Source organism: Chaetodon trifascialis, chromosome 22 (assembly GCF_039877785.1).
Source record: "Chaetodon trifascialis isolate fChaTrf1 chromosome 22, fChaTrf1.hap1, whole genome shotgun sequence".
NCBI classification, from domain to species: domain Eukaryota; kingdom Metazoa; phylum Chordata; class Actinopteri; order Chaetodontiformes; family Chaetodontidae; genus Chaetodon; species Chaetodon trifascialis.
In genome coordinates this window covers 12,568,393-12,588,281 of record NC_092077.1, presented here as the reverse complement: position 1 = coordinate 12,588,281, position 19,889 = coordinate 12,568,393, and the positions used below count along the sequence as shown (strand labels likewise).

General features: G+C 43.7%; 1 protein-coding gene across 8 annotated transcripts in view; it reads right to left on the bottom strand.

Moving 5' to 3' along the window:
• cacna1c (calcium channel, voltage-dependent, L type, alpha 1C subunit) overlaps positions 1–19,889 on the bottom strand; it is a 176,903-nt gene that overhangs the window by 137,977 nt on the left and 19,037 nt on the right. The window lies entirely within an intron of this gene.

The window sequence follows — 19,889 nt, the reverse complement described above, 5'->3', positions numbered from 1 at the left end:
CAGCATCCCTGCTTGAAACATAAGGAGCTGTGATAGACGGGAAGAATGAATGCACGCAGTGAAGCAAGTGAGAGAGAAAGAAAAAGAAGATACAAACAAAGAACTCATGAAGAAGAGGAAAGGCCGAGTGAGCGTGAGGAGGAGGGAAGAAGAGCAAAGAGTGGTACTGTAGGGCTGTGTGGAAGAGGAGGAGAAGGAGGAGAAGCAAGAGGAGGAGGAAGGCTTGTTCACACTGCGCCTCCGTGCCGACCTCGCATACACACATATTCACACACAGTGCAGGCAGCAGATATTAATAACTCCTTATTAATATTCATCTGCAGTGGAGAGATGTGAGGCCAGAGTAACCCAGATACAAACCGTCTCTACCTGTCTCTCTCAGTGCGTCGCTCCTTACATCTAATGTTCGCACTCTCCATCAGCCTGTCTGCGCACTGTACATGTTAGCCATTGAGCTGACACTTTTATCCAGTTTGCTGTGATTGAAACAGCAGCTTCTGTCTCTGCATCGTGAGGCCACCCTGAGCCACAGAGATTATGGGATAGGTAGGCCAAAAGACTCTGGGGTAATTATGTATAATTTTGAGATAGAAACTCAGACTAAAGCAAGTTGACAGTACTTGTTAGTGATGGGCCCAAAGGGGATGTGCATTGTTTGTTGATCCATGTTAAATGTTGCCTCGTTTAATTATATTTCCTTTTGTCATCTCCTCTAGTCTCAGTCTCCTCACTTATTTCCCTTTTCTTTTCATTCTGTGCTGTACTCTATGCTCTCCTATAATGCACTGTGTATCATACTCCATTCAGACAAAGCGTTCATCCAAAGCGCCTTCCGGTGAAGTCATTGCATACATTTTCTGTCTGTGTAGTCCCACTGAATGGACCTCCTAACCTTGGCAAGGTCATTACAATGCAAAACCAACTGAGCAACACATGAACACCTACAGCACAGAATCACACAGCGTCTGGTACTGATGTGGGATGTTTTAGCCTCCATGCGTGTGCTGTAGGTGTCTCATAGATGTTATTTTACACAGGGCGGCACAATAAGGTGCAATGAAAGTCAGCAGCAAACACATTTTATGATTCCCAGCTTTCTTGACACCATTTAAACTGTCCTTAAGAACTGTGAGCACATAGTAACACAAGCACAAATAAGCAAATACTACTGAGGTGATTATGCGTCATCTAACAGTTAAGATTTACATTAAACACTTGGGAACGTTCTGTATGTGTCATGCTGTAAACACATTATTTTTCACATTACTGATGCACAGGAACATATCTGCTTCCTCAGATTCGTGCTAATAGTTGTTCTTAGAAATTTCACACTGTTATATTTGCACATGTGAAGGCATTGTGCAGACAGCTGTCTTAACCACTTACTGGTTTCTCATATCACAAATAGACAAGAATAACCTTTAAACAAAAAACACTGCCACTTTTCATTTTAATACTTCTGGTCTGACGGTTGGATTTGTATCGATCCTACAGCCAGACTTTGAAAATATCACCAGCCAGAATCCAAACACCGATGGATATCTGCTTTGGCGGCTAACGCTGCCATTTTGGCAACAAACCAAAGCTTCACTCTCATGTTCAATTGCACATTCAATCGCTCACTTCCTCAAGTCATCTGGCAAAAACACACCATTTGACGGTAAAATATGGAAAAACTGAGCCTGAAACTTTTCCAATCTCCCAATTTCTCCGGGCGTCCCTGGCATTGTTGTTGAAATGAACACGCTCCGGTGCACTTTAAATAAACCTTCAGAGTGAATGGGTTACCATGGCAAAGGCACTTGGCTGAACATTGTGACCTATTTTAACTAACTTTGAACTAATAGTTGATCTCATCTCCTTGCAAGTCGGCATAAGAAACAAACATGCTTTTGAAAAACAGAGGCGTTTTCCTCTGAATAAACAGCAGGTGTGACTGCGTGCTGTGCTGCTGTATATGAACTTTAAAGAACTAATGCACAGATGAATCATGTCCAAACTCCCTACAGTTAGAATTCATACATAGCAATTTCATGCATTTTGTAAATTGTGGGACCTTGTGTCAACAAACGAGAAAAAAAGCACTGTAGTATCCTTTAAATACACGGCGAGAATCAAAAAGGAAGGAAACAACACACTTTCAAGGTTGTTCCTTTGCTGCTCTGCTCTGCTCTGCTGGCTGGTTTACAGTTTTTGTCAAGCGTGCCAGCAGGACTTCCCGACCTCACTCTCTAAAAAAATACAGACAAAATGAACAAAGCATGTTTCTACCAACTGTTACAGCTGCTGCAGGGTCAACAAGAGGTTAAAGTGGAGCGTAAAGGACATGGCTTTTTGCACGTTAAAAACAAAAAGCAACAATATACTCAGAATATCTGCATGGACAGCGTGATTGATAAACGCTCTCCCTTCTGCCTTTGGGCAAGGAATGTAACCCTCATTTGCTCCACTGGGATCATCCGGCAGCCAGCAGTAGGAGACTGTGGTTGTACTGGGAAGCTGCCAGGAAGGAGTGTGTGGAGCTGTATTAATGTGAAGCAGAGAGCATTGATGCAAATGGAGCAAACATTCTTACAAACTGCTTCCCCCGGATAAAAAGGGGAAGCAGATTTAACCCAGGGTAACCGAAGAAATAAACAATACATAAAAAGGTGTCGAAATGCTTTCAATCGCCTTCATCAGCCTCATGCTTTCAGAGAGAGAGGCCTTTATGCGCTGAGAGCGTGAAGCAGTCCCAAGACAATAACAACTCAATTTGAGAAGTTTGAACAGAAGCTTTGTTGATTTTTATTAAAACGTCACGTTTAAGAAAAGGCCCCCAATGCTACTGATGTGCCGCTGTTTTGATCCCTGCTGAAATAACAGGTCTGAACTGCATGCTAATGACAAAAATAAGCGCACATACATGCGTCTGCAGAACACTCACTCACACATGCACGCACACATGCATGCAGTAGCTGTCTCTGAGAGGCATATTGAATGTTTAATATGCATTTTTGTCAGCTTGTTATCATTTGCCATATCGACTTTGTATATTTCCTGAAACATATTTGGCTGCCTTAACTGGTGACAGATGGTATAAGTGAAGTGCTTATAATGGTGGGAATAAAACTGTGCTTTTATACACAAAGCTGGGGTGTTTTTTCAATTTCAGCAGCCTCCTATGGGAAACTTTGCTTTTTGTGAGCTGGGCCAAAGCAAGTCAAAAATCAATATTTTGTGTTTATCTAAGGGGCAACAAATTAATATTTCACAATAACACATTCAATCTGGCATTTTTTTTTATTTTCTGCTTGGAGTATTACACAGATACACATTTACAAACAAAGCGTCTACAAATCCAGCGAGCTGATTTTGGAGGCTCGGGAGGTCTGAACCCCTCTGACTGTTAGAAACTGCCGGTTCCTGAACTTTAACAGGCCCCGCTGGAGGAGCGTCGGCCTGAAAAAACACAGCCACTTGTTTAACACAACACCATGAATAAATAATTCTCAGCAGAGCCATAATATTATTAGCTATAACCCTTTAATATGAGTCTATTTTCAAATGAAAAGCAAATGTAGACAATAGGCTTCAGTGAGGAAAAAAACCCTACAGCAGAATGATGATTCTGCTAACAAAAGCACACTGTGCACAGCTGCTGTCCAAAGATCCACAAGCCTCACAAGTGGTGCATAAACCTCAGATGAACCACAAAAAACACAAGAAATTTGATGTTTTAATAAAACTGGTGGGATAGAACAGTAAGCATCAACCCAGACTGCACAATTACTGTAATCGAAATAAGCACTATATTGACAAGACATGCAAAAAAGTGCTTTCTCATGATAATTTTGAGTCTGAAAGTCAGTCATGTCGAGAGAGAGGCATGTCGGAGTGGATTATTAATTTTCTCTTGACATTATGTCTGTTTGCTCACGTCCGCAGTTCTGGACAATTACATGACTCAAAGATGTCTTACAAAAGGGCGGAAAAGGAGATGACATGAATCGTTTGCGAGACAGCCAGTGACACATTTCTGTTTAATGCGCCACCGTTGAAAACACTCAAACTGACACATACACTTGGCTTTAGGAAGCACTGTCATGACCTCCGCGATGATAATTCCTTCTATGACCTCGTCAAACAACAGTAAAACAGTCCATGCTCACCCAACACCACGTAACACAAGTCACCATTAATCAGACGCTCATCTGACCAGACTGCAGTTATAAGTTCCCAGTATTCTCTCGTTGCCCTTTAGCTGGGCTATGCTTCGACACCCTTCATTAATTAGACCAACATGCTGAGATGAATATCCAAAAAATCCCAAATAATAAAACTCATTGTATTAAATTCTCCTTGCGCATTTCACGCTACTGTTTAAATAACCCGCATTTCACCACGGCCCCGCTCAGCTGGGCCACATGATCAGCCGTTAGCTCCCCAGCTAGCCACACACAATATCACGCAATTTGCTGTTTGTTATCTGTGAAGCTTTATGTCTTTGCTGCTCAAGTGATACACTAGTGGTTTTAGCCTCAGGGGTCATGTTGACTGTGACCAGCTCATGATGTGTCACTGCCATCATTGTACAGCCACAGCTATGCAGTCTGAGTGACTGAATGGACTGAATGTACAGATTTCTTTATATACTTTACAGCGTGTGTTGTATTGCGCTGCTGGTGTGATCTGTGATATTGTCCTTGAGTGCTGAGCATCCTTTGATTTTTGACAGTTTTATACAGACCTTCTGACAGAGCAGCGTCAAGGACAGAGCAAAAAAAGTGCAATTAAATTCAGCTGTTTTCAAACAGATTTTGTGAATCATCCTTGCGGTAAACAAAAAGTCCCTTTCTTTTTTTTTTTTGGCATTTATGCATCTGCTCCAATTTTCTGTCATTCAACACTTGGTCAAAATAAGCCTTGTCTCAGCAAGTATGAAACAGGATTGGATTCGAAGATAAGGTCAAAATCACAAGACGATGTGAGGTGTTCACATGGTGTCTTGGTTAATTTAAGAAAAGATAAAGATAAAAAGATAAAGACGGAATATTGCATTGCAAATCAAAAGTGTTGTAAAATGGTTAATAACGCTGTACTGCCACTAAAGTCATTACGAAGAACACGCCATAAAACTCCTCTTGAAACGCTCATTATCAGCAGATCCGCCACAAATACAGATGGCCCTGAAACTATAAATGAAACTACGATTAACCACCATTAAGATTCCTTCAATAAAACCTTCATCAGCAGGGAAGAGGGGAGTTGAGGTGACGCCATTTTACTGTCGAGTCAATAAGTGTCCTCACAGGAGGTGCAGACGCATCACGTGTGTCTGTGTAAGTGATCTCAAAGGAGCAGATACAGGGAGCTGGAGAGAAGTTGTGGTCTGACGAACAACGCACCGGGGAGCCGTCAAATGAAGCACATGTGCGGTAATGTCTCTCAAAGCGAGGAAGACACACAATACCCGTCTCTGTGCCGTACAATCGTCCTTTTGCTCAGGACCGTAAAAGGTGTGTGCACGTCCGTGAGCACGCCTGTGATTAATTGACGAGACTACAGAGCAATAAAACGCTAATGAATGTGCTCTCATAGTTTAGCTCGACAGTCTGGCATCGCCACAGTCTCAGAGGGAGCGTTAGGTTTATGACGCAGGCCCTACCCACCCTGCACAGCCCCCCATCAGGAGATGTGGGGCCATGGGAACAGAGGTGGGAGCTATGAGCGCTGTTTTAATTCAAGCCGTACAACAGGCAGTCAGAGATATGAGAAATGGGTAAAAATGCTGGGTCGTTTTTTTATAAGCAACAGGTAGCTCAAAGGCTGACAGTATGATTACAGCCTTATTTGATTCTCAGCGTGATGATGTGTAACAAATGTCATGGTGGATATTTCTAAAGCTGACAAATACTCTTCTGAATAATACTGATCAAAACTGAGCTTCACGTGCAAGAAGTGCCCCTTTCTGTAGCCAATCTATCTTGTTGTATTTTTGTTTGCTCTGTTTGTTTAGGGCTTTTAGGGTGGATTCATTTAAGGTTTTATTGAGAATTTTTAAGGCGTTTCATGTTCGAACCTGCTGGTTGTTCATGAGGCTAAAGAGTGGAGTGAATGGTGCTTTCCAGATACCTCGACGGCCTGAGGAACTATTTTTTGCTAAATCACTATTGTCTTTCAAACCGCTTCTTAAAGCCTCATTAGGATATTTATAGCTATGACTTGTTTCATTGATATTGCAGTTTGCTGGTTTTATATACGCAATATTCTTCTATTTCATCTGTGTTTTATGTGAAGCACTTTTAATGTTTTAAGCTTTAAGTGCTACATTAATAAACTTTATTGCAACCCTGATTCAGAACAGAATGTGATAAACTGCTAATGCTTTTTGACTCATACTCAATTAAAAAGAGCACAGAAACAATATGTTTAATGTTTGACCTCACCAACTTCATTCCATCCATCCATCCATCCATTTTCTATACAAACACACAACCATTCACGCTCACACTCACACCTAGGGGCAATTTTAGAGTCACCAATTAACCTAATGAGCATGTTTTTGGTCCGTGGGAGGAAGCCGGAGTGCCCGGAGAAAACCCACGCATGCACAGGAAGAACATGCAAACTTCACACAGAAAGGCCCGACCCGGGAATCCAACGGGCAACCTTGTTGCTGTGAGGCACGCGCACTACCTGCTGCGCCACCGTGCAGCCCACCAACTTCATTGATTTTTGTAAATATATGCTTATTCTGACTTTGATGCAACCAATGTTTCAAACATGTTGGCACAGGAGCAACTAAAGACATGAAAGACACCTGTTTGGATCATTCCACAGGTAAACAGGCTCATTGTAACAGGTGATAGTATCATGATTGGGTATGAAAGGGGCATCCTGGAAAGGCTCAGCCGTTCACAAGCAAGGACGGAGCGAGGTTCACCACTTTATGAACACATGATTGTAAGGATTTTACTACATGAGCTCAGGAACACTTTGTAAAACCATGCAGTTCATTTGCAAATGAATGCGCTCTGTTTTCATGTACAGCATGTTTGCAGCATCTTGTGGCTCTTGACATTAAAAAAGCACATTTTCATGCTGTTAAAATTACAACTTCATCACTGGAATCAGTCCAAAACTGACCCATCACATGAGCACAGCGCACACATTACTTCACCATATTCACTCTGTGCTGGGGTGATGCAATCAACAGTAGCACAAATGTCATATCATCTTACCACAGGCTTTTAAATGGATGCTCATACACACACGCCATCACAAACTGACACAAATTACTGGAAAGGCCATCTATAGATAAGGCCCCAAAAGCTTTGTATCATACAGCTTATATGAAGGTATATATAGTCACATTTTCACCTGCGAAAGTCTTGTGAAAGTGATTATGCAACAACAGTCGGTCAATTCACAAATCTGCTTCACCAGATAAATAAAATGTAACAAATGCGACAAGAAAAGAGCAAAAATCACCATTTTTATTCCACATTACAGCCATTTCACCAGTGATCAGTGTGTATTTCCACAAATCCTGACAATGCAGACACATGACAAATCTCATGTGAAATTCCTCAACAAAGATTAGCAAAATGTTTGACTGACAAATACAAAGCGTCTAATAGGGTTTTTTTTTCCTTTTGGCAGATTTATAGTTCTGAGGCTTAGTGGGTGCTGGGTTTACGGCTCAGCCCCTCCCTGCGCTTTATACCCCCACCCTACTGGGACATGTGGGGCCTGGGCAACAGAAGACGAAATCAAACACCCCTTTGATGAGAGTTTGGCTGCAGAGTGAAAAAGGCATGTGTGTGTATGTGTGAGTTTATGGATAAAAATACATCAAAAAGCAGTGAAGTGGAGCACAAAGGGCACAAACATGCATACCGCCCACATTAATGTCACAGAGAAAACCGGTAGCAGTGACACAACAAAATATATGATGATTAGAAGGATTAGGGATGAGGAGGGGAGGGGAGGAGAGTCAGGAGAGGAGAGGAGGACATATGTTGAGTGGGTGGACAAGCAGGGAAGGCAGGGAAGGGGGTACGACTGGCAAAAATCACACACACAAATGCACATGCGGATCCCTGTGCCATCTGCAGCGCTCACTACCTTGCCAGTCGCCCCATCCAACCCTTCCTCTCCGTCCTGCCCTCACATGTCTCCCCACCTCTCGTCTCTTGTACAATAACTCAGCAGCACCCGTGTGTGCCTGCGTGTGCACATACTGTATGTATACAAGACAATCCATGTGTGTTTGCAGGCATGCCTGAGTGTGTGTGTGTGTGTGTGTGTGTGTGTGCATGTGTGGGTGTGTGTGTTTCTCCTCAGTGTGCAGGGACCTCTCATGGCTACCATGAGCTAATGAGCTCCATTTAAATCCAGCCCCTCTGATCCTTCCTCTCGCCCAGTTTTTCTGCCCCTGGGGCCGCTCCCTGCTCTGGCCTGGAAACGGCGGCGCGGCAGCGGCCATTTTGGCTCATTAGGAGCAAGCTGCCGAACCAACACGCATGTCTCCGTGAATCAGTATCAGACTAATGGATGACTGGTGTGTGTACAAATGTGTGTTTGCGTATGTGTTCAAGCGTATGACTAAATATTTGTGTGCAGTGTGTGTGTGCGTGAGGATTCACGATGCTGTGTGTAATGTGTGTGTGTGTGTATATGTGTGTATGTGTGCCCGTGAAGCCTCACTAGCTTATGGATGAGTCATCCTCAAGCACTCCAGTAGCATCATCTTTCTTTCGTCGCACATCTAACTTTCCCTTTCTCTCTCTCTCTCTCTCTCTCTCTGCATTTTGCATTCTCTCTGTTTTTCTTTTTTTTGTTTCTCTTTTCGTGTCACACTCTGTCTTCTTTTTTAACACTTTTAACACAGTTACGGCAGCAAAACCAAACCGGCGCCTCCCACTGTGTCATCAAAGAGGCTGGTTGAGATCATGTGTGTGCTGGTTTCTTTTATTTGCAATTTGCATAGCAGTAACCTTGCCTGAAGCACATGCTGTATTTCCAGGACCACACACACACACACACACACACACACACACACACATTAGTGGAAGTACACTTATTGGCTTTCTTGTCAATAGTTACATGAGACGATTGATACCACTCTTAAGTGCTATCAATCTTCTCATCTAACTGACAACAAAGCAGCAAGTATTTCCCAAAATGTTCAGTTAACCACATATGTACCAGAGTTTGTTAGAATTTTCTGATTTTCTCCTTTTAATTGGACACTGCTGGAAACAACAGTCCCAGTTTTGCGAATAGCAGACACAAACAACAAGCCAGCAGTGATTCAGTTTGCAAAACTGCTGATTGCATGACTGTTCATGTGCACAAATCACACAGTGGAATCTAGAAAGAACGCAAAAACACTCAACAGCAACAAGAGGAACAGCCTCCTTTTTCACCACAGCGCATCAACTCATCAGCTCACACCTGCCGTCATTTAGTGGTGTCAATCTGAATATAAAAAGTGCGGTGGTTTGCTTCCTGCTCCGTATCAGGCCTTTCATTTACCATTAGTGATGCATTCTCAGACCCTAAAACACCCAAAATAATCCAAAAGAATGAAAAATTCCCAAAAGCCCACCCACGAAATACCATGAACGATAAAAGATGGCTCACTTTTTTGTAACAAGACACAACTAACCACCAACACCGCCTCACGCACGCACACACACACACACAGCAGAGGGTCTATGCCTGATACGAGGAGGCTTGAGCAATCGAACTGTGCAGTTATGAGGTGAGCAGATCATCTTGGTATGAATATACTGAAGTCTCCTTGGAGCGCTTTCAACACACAGAGAGCCGGTGGCCAAGGCTAAACACCCCCTGCCTGAAGGTGTGTGTGTGTGTGTGTGTGTGTGTGTGTGTGTGTGTGTGTGTGTGTGTGTGTGTTCTGTTTCTACACATTACCGTGCTATTCTAGGACAAGAGAAGAAAACCACAGCATGTCATTATGAGTTGTGTGTGTGTGTCTGTGGCTCAGTGGCTGGGAGGTTAGATGTCTCAATAAACAACAAGTGACTTCTCATTTACCGCTCATGTGCAAGCCTTGACTGTAACACACACACACATGCACACACAAAGTCGTGTTTCTCATCATTTCTGAGGACATTACATAGACTTACACTCATTTCTGGGGACTTACTCTAACCTTAACTGAAATCTGACCTCTGACCTTAACCCAAGCCTTCACGCTCAAATTTCATGATTTACATAATGAGGACTTGCATTTTGGTCCCCATAAAGAAGGCAAGTCCCCACAATGTCATCGTGTAAACAGGTGTCTGCCCCCACAAGGGCAGCAAAACAAGCCTTCCCTCTCACACACATAACAATTGTACCTCATGACTGCCAGTACTTCTGAGTCATTAAGCTATTAGATAGCTGGCCATGAACAGACTTCTTTCTATCCTGCATTCCTCCTTTCATAACCGAAGGCTCCCATTGTAAACATTTAGACTGAAGTGCCATCAGCTCAGCCATCTCACACTCACTCACACACACACACACACACACACACACACACACACACACACACGCTTTCTTCACTTTGCATGGAGGCCTTTGTGTGTGTTTAAAGTTTACGCTCCTCTCTGCTTTTGCGCCTGTCCTCTCTGTCTGGTTGTCATGAGTTTGTCCTGTTTAAGTAATGGGAAAAATGATAAAACGCACACACACACACACACACACACACACACACACACACACACACACACACACACACACACAAGGCTGAAGCGTTTTTCCCAGAGGCATTCCTCGACTGGAGCGGTAACGGTATGGCCGAGCAGCGTTTCCACTGGAATTCGACACTTCCAGTCGGAAAAATCTGGAATACTGGGAAGCCATGTGGTATTTTGAACTGGAAGTTTTCCCAGACTGACTGTGGGAGGGGGAGAGGAGGGAAATCAGGGAAAACCACAGACAACCGCAGATGCTAATGGTTACAAGAGAAGAGAAGAGAAGAGAAGAGAAGAGAAGAGAAGAGAAGAGAAGAGAAGAGAAGAGAAGAGAAGAGAAGAGAACTTTATCTGCTTTATCAGATAAAATCCTCTCAATACAACTGAATGCAATAAAACTGAGAGCTATGATTCACTAGAAAAGCGCATAAAAGAAGAAAATCTAAACCTTTCGGTATATATAAGAGTCCAGACTGAACTGTTGCATAAGTCTGTTTTTTAACAGCATAATAGCTTTTCCATTCAAGACACTTTTTTCCTCTATTCAAGGAATCCAGCGTAAGATTGGTAGTTTGACCCCGGCGTGTGCAGCATTTATCTGCTCTGTCTTGTGCAGAGACCTTAGTACATCGCCTGCATTTTAGTGGAAGGCATAAGCTTGCTCAGCATCATCCTGACAGCACTGTAAAGCAGTGGATGCGGCGCACACAGAGGTCAACCGTCCACCGGTCCTGTCGCTGAACAACAGCGAGCCGATCGAAGAGCTTACCGCCAGGAAAGTTTGGGAAATGCTCCAAGGCTTTTAAAGAAGGTTCGGATGGGGATAGAGCAGTAAAATCAAAGACTTATGAAAGGATCCTCTCATCCACCAAACTGAGTGTGTGTGTGTGTGTGTGTGTGTGTGTGTGTGTGTGTGTGTGTGTGTGTGGTCACAATCATTACGTAACACCATGCGACACTAAACTACAATGGCCACTGTGGCTTCTGACCTCTAAGCCTCAGCGTCCTCTCCTCAGATCAATAATGATGTATTGACTGTGACCCAGGGTGCGATAGGATATGTCCGCCACATGTACACACACCAACACACACACGCTCTGTAAATGATAGACTCCCTGTACAAGTCACTGGTTCAATACTGCGATGCGGTTAAAATAATCCAGAAATTCAAGTTTCATGCAATTAGTATTCTCGCTCTCTTTCTTTTTAACGGATTGGCAGTGCTTTTGATGGCATGAATATTATTCATAATGTGAAAGTAATTTGCTGATGAAGACAATGAAATGTGGTTCAAAGCCCCTGAAAAACATGCATTACATACTGTGTGAATACTTCTGTTGCACAGCGTTTATACTGACAGGTGACAAATTAAAACTCAAGTAAGTGAACGCACGCACTGGTATCCCAGTTACAATTGTTTTTTTTTTTGGAGTATCCTTAACATCTGTCTCGTTTTAGAGAGACCTGGACGTGCACACAACTGCATGCAGTTGATCAAAAATCTGGACGCGGTCACTGGATATGAAAAGCCACATTTCTCATGTTCCAAGAAAACATCAAATCCCAAAAAAGATCCAAACCAGGATAAGACCCAGACCGGGAATGCTAAGTGTACTACAAGTGTTTAGGCCTCTTACTAATGTGCATGTAATACTCTAATAAGTAGAGCATGACTGGTCTGTGAATGGTTGGAGGAGTATGAAAGTGATGTGAATCATATGCTCAGGTCACACCAGATCCAAACCCAACTCAACAGCTATGACAAATGTTGTACTGATGTATTAGACTGCCTCTCTACTACCGTCATCAAACGGTAGCTAGACTGCATTCATACCGCCATCCAAAAACACCTGTTTGGATCATTCCACAGGTAAACAGGCTCATTGGTAACAGGTGACAGCATCATGACTGGCTATGAAGGGGGGAATCCTCCAAAGGCTCAGTCGTTCACAAGCGAGGATGGAGCGAGGTTCACCACTTTGTGAATGCATGATTGTATAAAGGACTCAGGAGCACCTTGTAAAACAGTTTGCATGCACATGATTGCATTCTGGGCGGCACCGTGGGGCAGCAGGTAGTGCGTGTGCCTCACAGCAAGAAGGTCGCCAGTTCGATCCCCGGGTCGGGCAGGGCCTTTCTGTGTGAAGTTTGCATGTTCTTCCCGTGCATGCGTGGGTTCTCTTCGGGCACTCCGGCTTCCTCCCACAGACCAAAAACATGCTCATTAGGTTGATTGGTGACTCTACATTGTCCTTAAGTGTGAGTGTGAGTGTGAATGGCTTGTCTGTCTGTATATGTTGCCCTGCGATTGACTGGCGACCGGTTCAGGGTGTACCCCGCCTTTCGCCCAATGACAGCTGGGATAGGCTCCAGCCCCCCCGCAACCCCGGAAAGGGATAGTCTGGTATAGACAGTGGATGGATGATTGCATTTTGCTACACAGTAGCTTTGCATAGCGTCATTCACACTCACATCTACTCACTGATGATGGAGCTGCACAAAAACCCCAAAGGAGGGAGCATTTGAAGAAGTCTGGAGTCATGTGTGGCTAAAAATCGTATTAATTCATCATCCGTCTGTATGTTCTGGGCGATAACTTCTGCAGGGGATGCACAATCAGTTGTGAATGTGTTTGTAAAAGCCACTTTAATTACGCAGTCATTAGAAAGCGTGTTTAAAAAGTGCTACGTGACATATAAGACAGTTGGCACCTTCAGAGGACCACATCTTTAGCTTCAAAAACGCACAATTTCACAGCTTAAGACAGCTTTCCTCCAAGTAAATTCAGCTCTGGTCTTCATCCTGCAGCTCAACTACTGGCTGGGCCTCTTGAAAGGTCGCTCTTAACGTGTCATTAACAAGCAATAAATAATTAGCTTTGTTGTTGTTGCTGAGCGTTATTGATAATTCGCAGAGCCTCTCTGGGGTGATACATCAAATTGGACCATCACAAAAAGAATAAAGGCGGAGTGATGGCGAGAGCAGGGGAACGCCAACAGGCAGAAAGAGGGGATGACAGACAGGTAAAAACGAAGCCAAATAGACAGATCAGATAAAGAGGAGCGATGGAGAGACAGAAAGACTGAAAAGAGAGGCTAAGTTTAGCTCTCCCCTTAGGACTCCTCTCAGGTTCCTCTGCTCTTTTCATTGTCCTCCTCTCCTCCCTTTCTTCCTCACCTCCTCCTTTTTTCAATCCATCACAAAATAATTAACTTGCTATAAGTGAAATTAATTCCACTAATTGGTTTTAAAGGTATTTTTGGATACCAGTGGAAAAAAGGGAGAGAGAAAGAGACAAGTGTGTGTGTATGTGTGTGTGTGTGGTGCTAGGAGAGGATGGTACCTATTCACCCAATCATGTCACAGCAGGGAGGATGTGACCTCGCCAAGCAGGAAGTGAACTTGGTGAACTTCCTGATAGAATAAGAAGAAGCTGAGAAGTCAGACAGAAGGATGCTGACACCAGGCTCCTTTATCTGTGTGTCTCCTCTCTCTACTCCTTTTCTCTAACCTTTTTTCCTCCCTTATGCCGCTGTTAGACCTCATTTTCTCACTACAGTGCCTTGCGCTGCATGTGATTGTCTTCCTATTTACTGCGGATTTCCAGAAAAGTGCATATCTTCGAGTATACCCGAGATATGATAGAGGGAGAAAATGCTTTCATTTTGAAATGATCCTTGAGTGAATAAGGAAGAGAAAATGACACACCGGCCTTTCAAGTGTTTCCAAAGCGAAGGTGAAATGCAAACTGACTGAAATAGCATCTTAAGTCGCCCGCACTGATATTTTTATCTCGTCTTTCCTTTCATATTTGACATTTTATGGATGCATTAAGGACGCAAAATTGGAACACAAGCGCAGCAGATTGTCCCAAATAGACAAGCAGACCGATCAAAAAAGGGAGAAAATTACACTTGTGATCTGTGAAGGTATGAAATCCTGGCATGTGAGTCAGTTAGATGGAATAAAAGATGTCAGCGCTGTTTAGCATCCTGCCTCTGTCTGGGTGTTCAACTCAAATTTCGCTATTTAGCTCACACTCATATCTACAATGACTTACAGTGAGTGAACAGGGAAGCTGTGAGGCTGCTCATACAGATGACTTGCCAGTACCAGATATGCACAGTGCCTCCTCTAATCACACCACAATACAAGCATGATAGAAGCTCCCGGGTGTGACCGTGGAGCACGAAAATGAGCCTGTTTGCTCACTGACTATACTAATAAAAGTGAATAAAAATGCCACATCTTGACCACGAAGCCTCGTGACATCGCCCTGTAATCCTCGCTACAACACCTCTTGGCTCTTCTCCCATCAACATCCAGTCCTCTGGTCACCTGTTTGTGCTTGACTTCAAGTCATTCCACTAATTTTATTCATTTCCTGTAATAGAATCACAGCATCATAATCTACCAAAGGTGCGAACTTGTTCATGCTTGATTGGCAAATGCGGCGCTATGCCAGATTTTGCATTACGCCGTGGCAAAAGTTGAGCCAACATCAACCTTTGACCACTTTTCTGCTTGCGGACCTCCAGTGTGTAGCCTCATTGAAATGAATGAGGATGAAATGTCATGTTGATGTTGTGCAGATACTGGTCCAAACACTTCAAAACCTCCACATGAGGCAAGGGACTGTTTTTTTGTCAAGCATACACTGTGACCTAAGCATCCCAAATGCATTCAGCTGCTCCACTGCCCAGGTATGGCTGCAAATGTGTTCTTTGACAACCGTCCAGCATAACTTGCTGGCTCAGTTGTTAATATTATGCACTCTAACCCTCCCTGCATCTTGGCATGGAGGAAATGGAGAGATTGAATTGTGCATATTGTTTTCTTGTTCCTCCTGGTGACCAGGTTATGCAAGCTGACCTCGTTCAAGGGCACAAGAGAGAAAACTTTGCCTCCACCTGGACACCGTCACACACTATACTTTCATATGGACACTCCATATTTGTGTCCCTTCCTGTTTCTTGGCGCTCACTCATTATTTCTCCAACTGTCTAATGTAAGTCCATCTTTTTCATTTTCATGCTTTCCTCTCCTTTAAGCTCTCTCTCTCTTCCTCTCTGTCTGATTCAGTGCAACATATGCTGCCACTTCCCTCACACACAGAGACTAATTACAGGGGAAGGAGAAAAGAGGAAAACAAATAAGAGAGAGTGAGAGGGAGAGGGGGTGAGAGAAAGGGCACAGGGAGAGAGAGAGAGAGAGAGAGAGAGAGAGAGAGAGGGAGAGAAAGAGAGGAGGGGGGACGAGGGGTCCTTGGGGTGAATTATTCATCTTACGCCATGACACCTGGGGCAATCTACCACTCTGTGAGTCACCAGTTAAAGCGAGAGAGAGTAGACTGTGTGAGTCAGACCTGCCCAAGAGGATATTAACACCTGTGTGTGTGTGTGTGTGTGTGTGTGTGTGTGTGTGTGTGTGTGTGTGTGTGTGTGTGTGTGTCCTGCAGCGTATTGTCCCCTAAGCCGATCATGTGCCGCCTACATACGGAGTCTATCTGAAGTGTAACCTGTGGCTGTCACTCACACACACAGATGAACACACACACATGCTCACAGAGTCAGTAATAAGGTAGGTCAGCGCAGCACACAGCGTAAATCTTACTCACGCTGAGCCACAGCCGTAAGCAGAGCTAGCATTAACCAGCAGGCAATGAACACACACATACACACACTATGCACGCGGACATACAAAGGACACACGATAGATACACACAAACAGCGCTCATGTTCTCAAATACAACACCATCTTTCCATTAGCTGTTATTAAATTAATAACTGCCATCATCCCCTTGCCTGTAATACAGTCTAATCTGCCGTCTCCACTCAGGCAGACCACTCTAACTGTTGACTGGATCACCGGCATTCATTAGCATCAGGCCTGCTGCCAGCTGAATTATTAAACAAGCGCATCCCAAAGTTTTGGTGCTACTGAGCAAAGGGAAAAAAACTAATTCCGGAGAGGCGATAAAACCGCTGGAGTTCATTCGAGGTGTTTAATTGACGCTCCTGTCCGAAGTAAATTACAGTGATGAAGCAGAGGCTGTTGGTGCCTTGCTTAAGGACCCGTTAGCATGTTGCACAGCAGCTGATGGACATATTAGCTGATGCTGGCGTGGAAGCTGTCAGGTCATGTGATGCAGGCTTTTATCTTGCCAGAAGTTGCTGATAAGAGCTTGATCAGATGTGATCAAATGGCAAAGGTGCTGCTCGAAAAGGAGAGGAGAATTTAATCACACTATTTAGTTACAAACTAAAACTTTTGAAACACACACACAGATATTGCAGACAAGGCTTCAATGCAGTGTCTTGCTGAGATGCTGAAAAAAATCTTTTTGATGTCTCTGTTTGTCTTTTGGCTTCTTTATATGCGTTCCACTTTCCCTGGCACTGAGCTTGACTTCCTACTGAAATTAACCAGGCAGCCCAAAAATAATCCACCGCAAGAGAGGGAGGCGGGGGCAGGGAGAGATGGAAGAGAGGGAAGGGAGAGAAAACAGGGTGGTGAGATAGAAGGAGGAAGACAAGGGAAGAGCGGAAAGAAGAAAGGAAGGAAAGAAAGCGACAGATTGACAAGAAGAAGGACAGGAAATAGAAAAACAAAGAGGTGCAGACAGACTCTGTCTATGTGTGAATTCATTAGCATTCCTGTTTCCAGTCGCAGCACCGTTTAATACAGTGACATATTTGTAGCAATGCACAACCAGACGAGACGCTATCAAATATTCCTTCCATATGAAGCCATGTTTCTCTCCTGGAAAATGGTGGATGGCCACATTATAATTGTCCCAAGCAGAGGAACTCGGCGTCTACACTGTTGAGAAGAGGGAGCTGAGTCTGATGGTAAAATTCATCCCCATCCCTCTCATGAGTTTGGGTTTTGACTGAACATGCATGCAAGCAGCTGAAATGAGTGTCTTTCTCAAGCGTCTCTAAGAGCCAGCTTAGGTGGTGCAGATACTTGATGCCATCTGGATGCCACACTGTGGGGGTATTCAGGCCAGGTCCAACTGAGGGAACATGCTGGAGGTATTGCATATCTCATGTGGGACAGGGAGGCCTCAGGATCCCCCAGGAAGAGCTGGAGGACAGGGCTGGAGAGAAGGCTGTGAGGATGTCTGGGCTTACTTTGTTCGCTCTGCCTGCTGCCACTGTCACACACAATTGAAAGATGGATTATTCTGCTGGTTCAATTATCACACAAAGAATGCAATTGGGGCCCACACTCTTACTCAATAGGGTGAATATTGATGACTGAATGTTCTAACGGGGACAAGGGAAGATTTACCCAACAAATGTTATTTGCAGAAGCCACTAAAAATGCCAACTAGTGCATAAAGATCCAGCAAAAAGTGTAGATTAATTTAAAAAAAAATGGATTGCAAGTGTTAGTTGAAGTTAGATTACTGGTGGAATTCCTAAATTAGCTCCATGCTAACTGAATTATTTCATGTGTCTGATTCTAAATGAAGCTTTTAAGCTGGACAGGTGGGTGTGTAATCGTTATTTGCAATTCCTCAGAAGCCTGAAGACAAAAAGCTAAATGATTTTCCACGTGCCCTCTCAAATCAAAGCTTTTTTCAAGGGTTTTCTCTTTGACGCGTGAGACCTCGTAACTAAAGTGAAATTGGAGATCACACACCCTCACACACACCTCCTCAGGTGAACTAGTCAGAGCTGAATGTCACCTTGAGGAATGAGCAGGCCAGCTGTAGTGATTTATAATGCGCAGCTAGGTCTGCCTGCATGACCACTTTCTATTAGCCCACCACAAATTACATCCACTCTTACTTAATAATGTATTCAGTGCACACACACACACACACACACACACACACACACACACACACACACACACACACACACACACACACACACACACACACTCGTGATAGCTACCAACAACAATACATATACCCATAATATAAACTAATGCAAGTGTACATGGCCAATGCGCACACACTGTGCACATACATGGTTAGCATGTGCACTCCAATGCATCCACACACGTCCGCACACATTAACACACATACACACACATGTTGTTCAGTAACAATCGAACAGAGTTTTCTCATAATTAATGGATTAATCAAGGAGTAATGAGTGTGGAGTGGCTCCACACGGTGCTGATTAACACAGATGATGGAGGGGCATGGGGAAAACTCTGCAAGGGAAAAGCGTCCATGTTTGATTCCTACGGTGTAGCTGAGTGACTGACAGCGTGATTGTGTGTGTGTGTGTGTCTGTGTGTGTGTGTGTCTGTGTGTGTGTGTGTGTGTGAGGTAACATAAATGGTAACATTGTCGCACAGAAAGAGAAAGTAAGTTGTCTTCTGGCTTGCATTTCCTTTTAATTGAATGTGTGCGTGCGTGCGTGCGTGCGTGCGTGCGTGCGTGCGTGCGTGCGTGCGTGCGTGCGTGCGCGCGTGCGTATGTGTGTGCATGTGCGTGTGCGTGTAATCACAGTGACTTTCTCTTCCCAATTATGGCTTTAATCCATCAGCTGGCTGTTGCTATGGTGTTTCTCTCTCCACCCAATCAAAGCCAAGAGAGTGAGCACGCTCAGAGAGGACAATCACGTAACAACTTCAGCAGCCGCCTTTGATACGATGGACAAAAGGATGAAGGAAGTGTTGATTCAAAAAATAATTGACAACCAGTCAGAAATAAGAACGAAACAAGTAAATAGAAAAGAGGAGGAATACAAGTAAAAGCACAAACCTTTTTCAGTCTTTGTACAAAAGCCTCTGAACACACTGCGACCATACAAGAGATAAATACAGTATCCCAAATTTAATATTTTTCATATGTCCAAATGGGTAATTATACTCTGTGTGTGTGTGTATTATTGTGAGTGCTTCAAGTTCCTCAAAGCTATTTAGAAATCATGACCAAATTAATCAAATTAAAGTAGCTCCACTGAACTGAATTGGAATAAATCCACATTTTAAAGACATTAATCATTACGAAATTCCATTCAAAACGGCTTTTCTTAATTGCATAAGACACAAAAAACAATAGTTTCAGTCGTTTGAGCTCATTCGACTTAAACACTTTTCCTTCTCTCTCAGGCTGCTGATGTTTTCATTTTTACATTTATTAAAGCAGGCAGGTCAATTAGGAGAAAAGTCTGATTTACTACAACTGCACTGCGAGCACAGCTGCTCTCACTGATTCCACGAGGGAGC